This window comes from Lupinus angustifolius, chromosome LG01, assembly GCF_001865875.1.
Source record: "Lupinus angustifolius cultivar Tanjil chromosome LG01, LupAngTanjil_v1.0, whole genome shotgun sequence".
Classification (NCBI taxonomy): domain Eukaryota; kingdom Viridiplantae; phylum Streptophyta; class Magnoliopsida; order Fabales; family Fabaceae; genus Lupinus; species Lupinus angustifolius.
The window spans coordinates 12,243,319-12,254,914 of record NC_032009.1 but is presented as its reverse complement, the minus strand read 5'-3'; positions in this window follow the sequence as shown (position 1 = coordinate 12,254,914).

Sequence of the window (11,596 nt, the reverse complement as noted above, 5' to 3'; positions counted from 1 at the left end):
TTACATTTCTGATTAGTGAAAAAAATCTCACAGATATACCAGGAGTGTAAAGGCGGTAACCCTTATCCTGAGAACTCTCAATTGAGTACACCCTCACAACTTAAAGTTCATGAAAATGAGCTAAACAAGAATTTGCAAGTGTAAAGGTGGTAACCCTTATCCTGAGAACTCTTCCTAAATTAGATTTCAATCCATTTTTACTATTTTCATAATTATTCTTGACAATTGTTCAATTTTTCTAAATTCACTATGAATTCATATTTGAGTTAAGGATAAATTAATTGTTATAATTAAACGAATTTTCTAATCCTCGTAGGATCGATATTTTATTACTTGACGACATAATCGTTGCGATTTGACTTATCAAGTTTTTAGCGCTGCTACCGGGGATTGTCTCAAAATTTCTTTAATTCTCAATTACTTCATTACTTTACTCTAGTGTATTATGCATTTTCCTTTCTTTTTGGTACCTCTGCATGTTGCCCATTTGGTTTATGAAAAGTTCAAATTACTACTCAAAACTAGAAAGGACTTTTCGCAGAAGAAGACAACAAATAGAAAGAGCAAGAGAAAGATGTGTGTGTGTACAAACAATGGTTGAACGAGATGAAAAACCACTCCGCGACCATGCAGCCCCAAATGCTCGTAGTTCACGTCCTGGAATAATCCGCCCAGCTATTAAGGAGGAGAACCTTTCTTTTCCATCTACTTTGATCCAAATGGTGATGCCAAACCTGAAATTGCAAAGTGTCAAGGATTGCACTAGCAATGTTTTGCCAATGTTTTGATGAAGACAAGGAGTTAGTAAAAGCTTGAAGATGATCATATCTAGACTAGGTTATATCAATATAGTTATATTTCTAAGTAGTTTGGGATGTGTGCCTTAGTTATTGAGTATAGGTTAGGTAAACCTAGATGCAAGTCTCACAAGCCATTAATATTGACATATCATATTCATGAGGCATATCATCTAGTTTATTATATGTTCATGCATTAATCATACATGTTATATGTGCCTATTAGGCACAACATAATTGTTAAAACATGTATAGGAGTCAAGCATAACATATAAGTAGTTTACCATTTAATCACGTATTGAAATATGTTGGTTAATCAATTAACATGGAGTCTTAATCGATTAACATGTTTGTTTTCTGTTTTAACTGCGTAACTAAAAAACGGTTTGTAGAGACAAGTTTGTTTTGTACAATTTCTGTTAACTTGCAGAAACATGTAGCATTGCGTATCATTTTGTTGAATTCGTGATTTACTGTATTGTATAGGAAGAAGAGAGATGCATGTGTGAGAAAGAGAGATTAACATGCTTAGTTCATATTGTTCATGATGTATTTATTGCATGTAGTTTTCTTGTGCTTAATCTAATTCATTCTTTCTTGCATGTTCATGCATTCTGATTAGAAATTTTAAGAGAAATATTATGTGTTATATGTTTTGTATTAACTCTCATACATTCATGATGGCTTGTGTTACTTGAGTGTGGGTTAATCTTTGAGTTTTCATTGTTGTAATTTGAGCATATTAGTGCTTATTAAAACTTTGTTTTTGTATATTGTTTTGTACTTTGGGTTTTGTTTCTTGGTGTCTTACCACCATTGAGATTGAGTGAATCTTCACCAAGGCTTGGAGGTCTTGAATTTAGAGCGAGAATCTTGGCTAGGGCTGGATCGTGAGAAAGGTTTTCTTGGGCGATAGGGATAGTCAAACCAAGGTTAGAGGTTCTTGAAATTCAAGAAAGAAGCGTCTAGAATCTTGTCATTGAATTAGTGTATGTGACAATACAAAGTTTTCAATATAGTGAAGAGAAATCTCCCAAGATCAGAAGGGGAGGCCTGTATGTAATTTGCAAATTGACTCGCAAACGAACCAGGATAAAAATCCTATTGTGCAAGTTGTTCTCTCTCAATCTCTTTTATAATTCAAGTTTTTTTAATTCGTGTTTGAAGTTGATATTTTGCATACTGATACTTTGCCATATCCTTATCAATTGTGCATAAAAATATATGTTGTATATCTTCTTGATTGTATGTAAATAACTGTGCAAGAAGCCAATCTGGTAATTCTGTTTTTGTTACGTGTTAATCGATTAAGCCCACTGGTTAACCGATTACCTGGGCTGTTTTCTAGAATTGGGTTTTGGTGCGAAAAGCGGGAATTGATAACCGCTACACCTATTCAACCCCCCTTCTAGGTGTGTCTAGACCACTGATACATAACAAAACCAATATGGAGGAAGAGCTCATGAAGATCTGAATGCCCATATTGATCAGTTCTTGGAATTTTGTGAGATAGTGAGGATTCATAGGGCTTCTGAAGATGTCATTTGTCTCCACAAGTTGCCATATTCCCTTAGAGATAGAGCTAAGACATGGCTAAGGATTCAAAATTCTGAAATTGAAGCAACATGGTGAACTTTGGAGGAGGCTTTTCTTAATAAATACTTTTCTCCTTCCAAAACTGTGCACTATAGGCACCTGATCTAGAATTTCAGTCAAAGGGATGGGGAGTCAATTGCTGAAGCTTGGGAAGGATTAAATGAGTTGACTGAAGCTTTCCCTCATCATAGTATTCCACCTTGGATGTTGGTCCAGAACTTCTAGAGTGGGCTAGACTTTCCATCACAACAATGTTTTGACTCTTCGGTGGGTGGTGCCTTGATGTGCAAAGAAATTGATGTTTCTTCAAAGATCATAGCGAATGTAGTTTCCATTCATCACCAATGGGCGAATGAGAGGAGACATCATCCAAGAAGAGACTCTAGTGCATAATATTCAGGCAATCAGATGGAAAACGTAATTTCCTCACTCGAGAACCTTTCTCAAAGGTTTGGAAAGCTAGAAAAATATCATGTTAATGTTATTGGGTCTACTGCAACATATGAGGGATGTGGACCAAAAGGTCATGAGTGTTCCGAATGCAAACATTTCACTGAACCTTAACATTGAGCATTGGTCAATAAACAAACTAAATCGTGCAACTACTATGAGTACAAGGAGAGTAGCGGGCAACAATTCAACCCATCATACAAGCAGAACAATCTCAACCTTTCTTGGAGGAGCAACAACACTCTAAATCATCAATACCAGGAATGGCCAGTTAATAGGAAACCTCCAACAAGGTTTCAACAGGTACAATCTTCTCCTATTAACCCTACTCTTAAAACATTAATGGAAAGTCAGGTAAAATTGCTTGCTAACCAAAATAAATTTCATGTAGACCAAGTCATCATTAATAAAAAAAAACTCAAACATGCTTAATGACATGAATTATAAAATATAAAACCTGACCATCAATGGTAAAATGCAGGAAACACAAATTTCCCAACAAGTTAGTAATCCTAATAGGCAAATAGAGAAGTTTCCAGGACAACCAGAAAAAATTCTAAATAATGAACATTGTAAAGTTTTCATATTATGGAGTGGAAAGGAACTAAGTAATATTCCTCAAATTAGGAAAAATGTACAAGTGGAAGAGGAACATACTAAGACGCAACCCCCTGAAGGGGAGCAAAATTTTGAACAGGTGTCTAAGTATGTAGCTCCACCACCATATGTACCACCAGTTCCTTTTTCCCCAAAGATTAGCAAAAGCAAAATTAGAAAAGAAATTTGGAAATTTTTTGGATATTCTTAAGACATTATATATCAGCTTACCCTTCACTGAGGCACTACCGGAGAAGCCTGCATACCCAAAATTTCTTAAGGATATTTTATCTAAAAAAGAAGACTAGAGGATTATGAAACAACTGCTTTAACTAAGGAGTGAAGTGCTTTAATTAAAATTCAATTACCTCCTAAATTTAAAGATCCTGGTAGTTTTTCTATCCCATGTTTAATTAGAAATATTAGTTTTGATCATGCCTAATGTGACTTGGGGGCAAGTGTGAGTCGCATGCCTTTATCCGTGTGCACAAAATTGGAAGTGGATGAACTAAAACCACTACTATATCAATTGAATTAGCGAATAGGTCAGTTAAATTCCATATAGGCATCTTGGAGGATATTCCTATCAAAGTTCGGAAATTTTTCATTCTAGTAGATTTTGTAATACTAGAGATGGAAGAGGATTCACAAATCCCAATCATACTAGGTAGACCCTTTTTGGCTACTACTGGTGCTATAATTGAAGTAAAAGAATGGAAAACTTTCCCTAACCATAGGAAATGAAAAAGTTGATTTTGATATTGCTAAATCTATTAAACAACATTCTCTTGAGGATTCATGTTTCAGGGTTGATATGCTGAACCAAGTTGTGAAAGAGGAAGCAGCTAGAGTGCAATCTAAGGATCCCTTTGAGAGATTCATGGTAGATGGTCACACTTAAGACGTTGAGGAGGAAGTGGATGAGATTATTGAATTTCTGAATGCAAGCCCACCACTTCCTCACAACCTGCAAGATGAGACCTTGAAGGTAATGCCGAAATCTGAAGAATGGGAAGAGGGGAAAGCACCTAAAATTTAATTAAAAACACTCCCCTCCACCCTCATGTATGAATTTATTGGACCTAATTCATCTTACCCAATTGTTGTTAATGCTAAATTAAATAAATTGGAAACTGAAAAATTGCTAAGGATCCTGAGAATGCATTGGAAGGTAATAGGATAAACATTGGATGATATAAAGGGCATAAAGCCTTCTTTTTTCATGATAGAATTTTCATGGAACCTAACCATAAAACTTCAATTGAAAACCAGAGGAGACTAAATCCTAATATGAAAGAAGTGGTTGGGAAAGAAGTGCTGAAACTTTCAGATGTTGGGGTAATATATCCTATATCTGATAGTGAATGGGTGAGCCTAGTTCATGTGGTTCCTAAAAACGAAGGATTGACTGTTGTGAAAAATGAGAAAAATGAATTAATACCAACTAGAATAGTCACGGGTTGGAGAATATGCATTGATTATAGAAAATTAAACCAACCACTAGGAAAGATCACTTTCCTCTCCCATTCATTGATCAAATGCTTGAAAGGCTTACTACATATGATTATATATGCTATTTAGATAGGTACTCGGGATTTCATCAAATCCCCATTCACCCTGAAGACCAACAGAAAACTACTTTCACCTATGCTTATGACACCTTTGCTTATAGGAGAATCCCTTTTGGGCTATGATATGCCCCAGCCAGTTTTCAAAGATGCATGACTGCAATATTTTATGATTTTATAGAAAACATAATGGAAGTTTTTATGGATTATTTTTATGTTTATGGACTTCCATTTGATGATTATTTAACAAATTTGATAGAAATATTGCAAAGAAGTGAGGAAGTGAATCTTGTATTAAATTGGAAAAAATGTCACTTCATGGTGCGTGAGGGTATTGTGTTGTGGCATTTAATTTCAGGAAAAGAGATAGAGATGGACAGGATAAAAATTGTAGTTATAGAAAATATGCCACCACCAATTAGCATAAAAAGTGTTAGGAGTTTCTTAGGCCATGTAGGATTTTACCACAGATTCATAAAAGATATTTCAAAAATTGCGAAACCCCATTCTAACCTTTTAATGAAAGATACTGCATTTGATTTTAGTGTTGCTTGTCTAGAATAATTTTGCAGGTTGAAGGAGGCATTGGTCACTACACCAATATAGCAATCACCATACTGAAATCTTCCCTTTGAAGTGATGTGTGATACTAGTGACTATGTCGTAGGAGTAGTGTTGGACCGAAAGAAGGATAAGAAGATGCATGCCATCTACTATGCAAGCAAAACACTTGATGGAGCTCAATCTAGTTATGCCAGAACAGAGGATGAGCTACTAGTTGTTGTGTTTACCTTCGAAAAATTTAGATCCTACCTAGGAGGTTCTAAAGTTATAGTCCACACTAATCACTCAGTCTTGAGATACTTGATGAGTAAGAAAGAAGCCAAACCACGGCTCCTCCGGTGGATTCTCCTTTTGCAACAATTTGATCTAAAGATTGATGATAGAAATGGGACAGATAATCCAGTGGTAGATCAGTTATCTCGGCTTGATAATTAAGTGGAGAGGAGGAGGATATACATATTAGTGATTCCTTTCCTGATGAGAAACTCCTCCTCCTTGAACTGTAAAGGCACCTTGGTATGCTGACTTTGTCAACTATTTGGTCAGCAAGATTCTTCCACCTGAAATGACACCACAACAGAAAAAGAAATTCTTCTCAGACCTGAAGAAGTATATCTGAGATGGTACTTAACTCTATCGTATATGCGCTGATGGTATTTACAGAAGATGTGTTCCGGAAGAAGAAGTGACAAAGATCCTGAGTTGTTTACATTCTGCCTCTTATGGAGGACATGTCAGTACTTCAAAAGCAATAGCAAAGGTATTCCAATGTGGCTTCTTTTGGCCACACATATTCAGAGATGGAAGGAGTTTTGTTCTCACATATGATTCTTGCCAAAGGGTGGAGAACATATCAAAAAGCCATGAAATGCCAATGAACCACATCCTTGAGGTGGACATATTTGATGTATGGGGAGTTGACTATATCAGACATTTTCCTACTTCAAACAACAACAAATATATCTTGGTGGCAATCGATTATGTTTCTAAGTTGGTGGAGGCAATTTCATCTCCATACAATGATGCTAAAACGGTCATCAAATTGTTTACCAAGATCATATTTCTAATGTTTAGGATCCCAATGCTGGTTATTAATGATGGAGGCTCACACTTCATTGAAAGACATTTCTAAAACCTCTTGAAGAAGTATGTTGCTTCTCATCGAGTTGGTACCCCTTACCACCCTCAAACAAGTGGTCAAGTAGAAATATCAAATCATGAGATTAAGAGTATATTGGAGAAGAATATGTCAAGGAGTAGGAAAGATTCGTCCTTAAAGTTTGATGATGCTTTATGGGCATACCGTACTACATATAAAACACTTATTAGTATGTCACCATTCATGTTGATTTATGGTAAGCCCTGCCACCTTCCAGTGGAACTAGAGTATAAGGCGTATTGGGTAGTCAAATTGCTAAACTTTGACCTGAAAGTTGCTGGAGAAAAGAGGAAATTCCAACTGCAAGAGTTGGAAGAACTGCGGTTGGATGCTTATGAGAATGCTCGCACTGACAAAGAAAGGAAAAAAAGATGGCATGACAAACACATACTCCATAGAGAATTCTGAGTAAGGGAAATAATTCTCTTATTCAACTCCAGAATGAGCCTCTTTCCAAGGAAGCTAAAGTCTACATGGTCAGGTCTGTTCAGAGTCACCAAGGTATATCCTTATGGAACAGTTGAGATATGGAATGAGGAAAGGGGAAACTTCAAGGTAAATGCTCAATGTTTGAAGCATTATCTAGAAGATGAGTGATTGGAGAAACAAACAAACATAACCCTTTTTGACCCTACATGAGGTGCAAGGATCAATCGTCAAGCTAATGACGTTAAACGAGCGCTTCGTGGGAGGCAACCCACGTTGGAGATACATTTTTTTAATTCATCAATTTTAGTGTTTTAGTGTCAGATTTAGTATCTCAGTGAGTTTGGAGCCTTTATAAGAGGATGTATATAGTGTCAGCCACAAAATAAATCATAAACTCTAAAAAATTAAAATTCAAAAATTCAAAAAAATTACACGGAAAAGTTCTAACACAACAATGCCTAATAGTTGCCTCATTCAAATAGGATATTTGCATCTAGTCTATCTGGGAAGCCAACCACTTACAATTGGCACATGAGTTAAGGACATTTTCTACCTAACCCGTGAGTTTTCTTTTTTTTCTCTTATTGTTTAGATTTTTACATTGCGAACAATATCAAATTCTAAGCTTGAGGGGATTTTGAATTTAGATAGTTCATTTATGTCATCTATACCATATAGAATTTAAACATTTGAGGTTGAATATTCATATTATCATGCATTATCATATGTTTCATATATCATTTATCCCCTGCTTTGTTCTATGTGTTGTCTATCTGCTTTAAATGAAAAAATATGCATGAATGATGATTGTTGATTTGTGACCTCATTGAAGGAAAAAATTGTTGATAGAATAATAATACGAAAGACATTAGGTTTGACAATTGTGAATTAAATTTGGTTAAATAAAGGACTTTGGGAAACAATTGTAAGCCTTTTGAATTAACCTTTCTTTGACTATCCCACCTTAAATCATTCACCTGGGCCTCATTATAACCATTCAAAGACCTCTTGATTTTTGCATGCATTCAAATATAGTCAGTGGCAATTTGGTCTATAATCAAGCCTAAAGCAATTTACTTTCATGAAATATTTTGAGCGAAACACTATGACATTTAAACACATGAGAGTGATGAGAGAAGAGTGACCCTAATTCATGCAGTTGTTATGACTCAAAGACTTAGCTTGAATTAAATTTATTTATGATTGTCTTGTCTTGATGTCTGGATTGTTTCAAAACTAACATGAGATTTCTTGTTATTTTGGGTCATGTTTTCTATATCATCATTCATACATGATTGTGAAAGTTAGATATAATACTTGCTTGAGGACAAGCAAGAGATAAGCTTAAGGGAATTTGATGAGTGTGAAATTATGCTACATTTGCATTGCATTTAACTTACATTTCAGGACATAATTAGGACTTTAGGATTGTTTTTAGCTTTTATTTCTCTTTATTCGGGTTGAGCAGGTGTTTTTGACTATATTCTACTGTTTGGATGGATTAAAGCAAAAAAGAATAGATATTGGGTGCAAGAATATGGAATTCAGTGTTGAGGCTATGAGAAGACCAATTGAATGGCCAAAAGAAGTCATAGATGTTATATTATCTTCCTATTTATTAGATTTGTTTTTTTGGGCTTAGCCCAATATTTTGTAATTATAATAAATGAGGGTTCTCCCTCCAGGATGATTCACTTTACACTTTACATTACAATTCTCTAATTAAGAATTTGGTATTCTCTTCTCCATCATGAGTGAGTAATTCCCTTTGTTTCTAGGATTGGGGCTATGCCCTTTTACGTTCAATAAATACTTGTTCTTACTTCTATTTCATTGAGTGTTGTGAATTGAATCATTAAACTTAGTTTTATTCGTGTGAGTTGTATGGCCAACAAATTACACATCTTAGATACATTGGGGAAGGACCGAGAGGTGAACCCAATTATCTGACCATATAGTTATTCAAACTAGAATTCTAATTCACGAGAGTAGTATTAGGATTCTCGGGGGTTTCTGGAATTCACCTTGGGTTGCTACGAAGCGATTGGATAGAAAGATCCAAGTAAAGGATATGATTGATAATCGTATCACGAGAGTACGTGCGACTTCAATTGATTACACGTGTCGGAGCTCGAGAGAGGATGACACGTATCAAAGTGCAATTCACCCTCACAACTTAAAGTTCATCAAAAGGAGCAAAACAAGGATTTGCGAGTGTAAAGGCGGTAACCCTTATCCTGGGAACTCTTCCTAAATTAGATTTCAATCCATTTTTATTATTTTCATAATTATTCTTGTTAATTGTTCAATTGTTCTAAATTCACTTTTAATTCCTATTTGAGTTAAAGATAAATTAATTGTTATAATTAAAGGATTTTTCTAGTCCTCGTGAGATCGATATTTTATAATTTCACGACATAATTGTGCACTTGCGATTTTCCCTATTACTTTTCTACATGGAGATCTAGAAGAAGAAATTTACATGGAACAACCCGAGGGATTTATTGTTCCTGAGAAGGAGCATCTTGTCTACCGATTGGAGAAATCTTTATATGGCCTTAAACAAGCTCCTAGACAGTGGTACAAGAGGTTTGATTTTTTTATGATTGGGCAAGGTTATTGCAGAAGTCAATTTAATGACTGTATTTATTTTGAAAATTTTACAGATGCATCTTTCATATACTTGTTACTTTATGTTGATGATATGTTAATTGCTTCACGTGACAATTATTTGATCAGTAAATTAAAAACTCAACTCAATAATGAGTTTGAGATGAAGGAATTAGGTGCAGCCAAGAAAATTCTTGGTTTGGAGATTCGCAGGGGCTGTTAAGCTGGTAAACTGCTCTTATCTCAAAAGAAGTATATTGAGAGAGTGCTTGAAATGTTTAATATGAATGATTGTAAACCTATTTCTACTCCACTTGTTGCACATTTTAAGTTATCTTCAAATAAATTGTTCTATACCTGATTTAGCATATGTTGTTAGCCTGGTCAGTCCATATATGCATAATCCATGAAAGGATCATTAGAGTGTTGTAAAATGGATTTTTCGGTATCTAAAAGGTACTTCTAGCATTGGCTTAGTATTTGACAGAAACAAGGCTACAACCAATGATGTTGATTCATAGTATGGTAGTGATATTGATAGAATAAGATCTCTTTCTGGTTACATCTTTACTCTTAGTAATAGTGCTATTAGCTGGAAAGCTACTCTTCTGTCCATTTCTATATTATCTACGACTAAAGCAGAATATATTTCTATAACAGAGAGTGTGAAGAAGGCTATTTGGCTCCAAGGTTTGGAAAATGAACTTGATCTAACATAGGGTGTTCTTATAGTGTTTTTTCATAATCAAAGTGTTATTAATTTGACTAAGAATAATCATTATCATGACAAGAACAAACACATTGATGTAAAATGTCACTTTATCCGAGTTATTATTACTATTAGTGAAATTACAATGGAAAACGTTCATACACCAGAGAATCCAGTAGATATACTTACCAAGCCTCTTACAAATACCAAGTTTCAGCATTTTGTGGACTTGGTTGTCTCTAAAACACTTGAGCACCCTTCGGGGCTTTATTTGGTGATCATCAACTTATCAAATTCGAGACAAGGTGGATATTGTTCAGATGTATGTGCCTCTCATATACTACTTGAAGAGAAAGTTAGTAAAGCTTGGCCTCCAAGATATTCAAGCTTAGCCTCCAAGTTTCCAAGGTTCTTCTTCTACTATAAAAGGGCAAGAGTTGTGGCATATTTATTCATCACAAAATCTTCACAGCAACATCAGCAAAACACAAGAGTCTTGAGTGTATTTTGGTGAGAAGTTTTGTTCCATTTGAGAGAGTATTTGTGAGAAAAAATATTATTCTTTGTCCTCGTCATTATAAGAGGATTTGTTGTACTCTCATTTTTCATAGTGGAACTTCGATTGTGATCGCCCGTGGTTTTTTACCTCTCACACTGAGGGGTTTTTCCATGTTAAATCTTGTGTGTTATTCTCTTGCTCTTTTACCCACTTATTTTTTGTTCTAAATTGATCTGATCGTGTGCTTCCGCTTAGCGCTCTATCCATAGCAAATGTAATTTCAGATATTAAAGTTGTACTTTAATCCATTAAAATTCATATACATTCACAACATCGTTCATATACATTTTTGTCACAACTTAAGCAAAATTTCTAATTTCTTAAAAAGTTGTCTAAGTGTTTATGATACCAAATTTTCTGCACTTGATTTTCATATAAAAAACACCTGAGCATTTATGTATTACTTAGAGTGATTGACTTACAAGGATTGAAAGCTTTAAGAGTTATATTACATAGCAATCCTTAGTCCTAGATACAAAGTTCTCCATCTATCAAAATTATGTAAATTCACCGTAGGATGTGGTGAAGGGAAAGAGTGATAATTTAGAATTTGTGTAC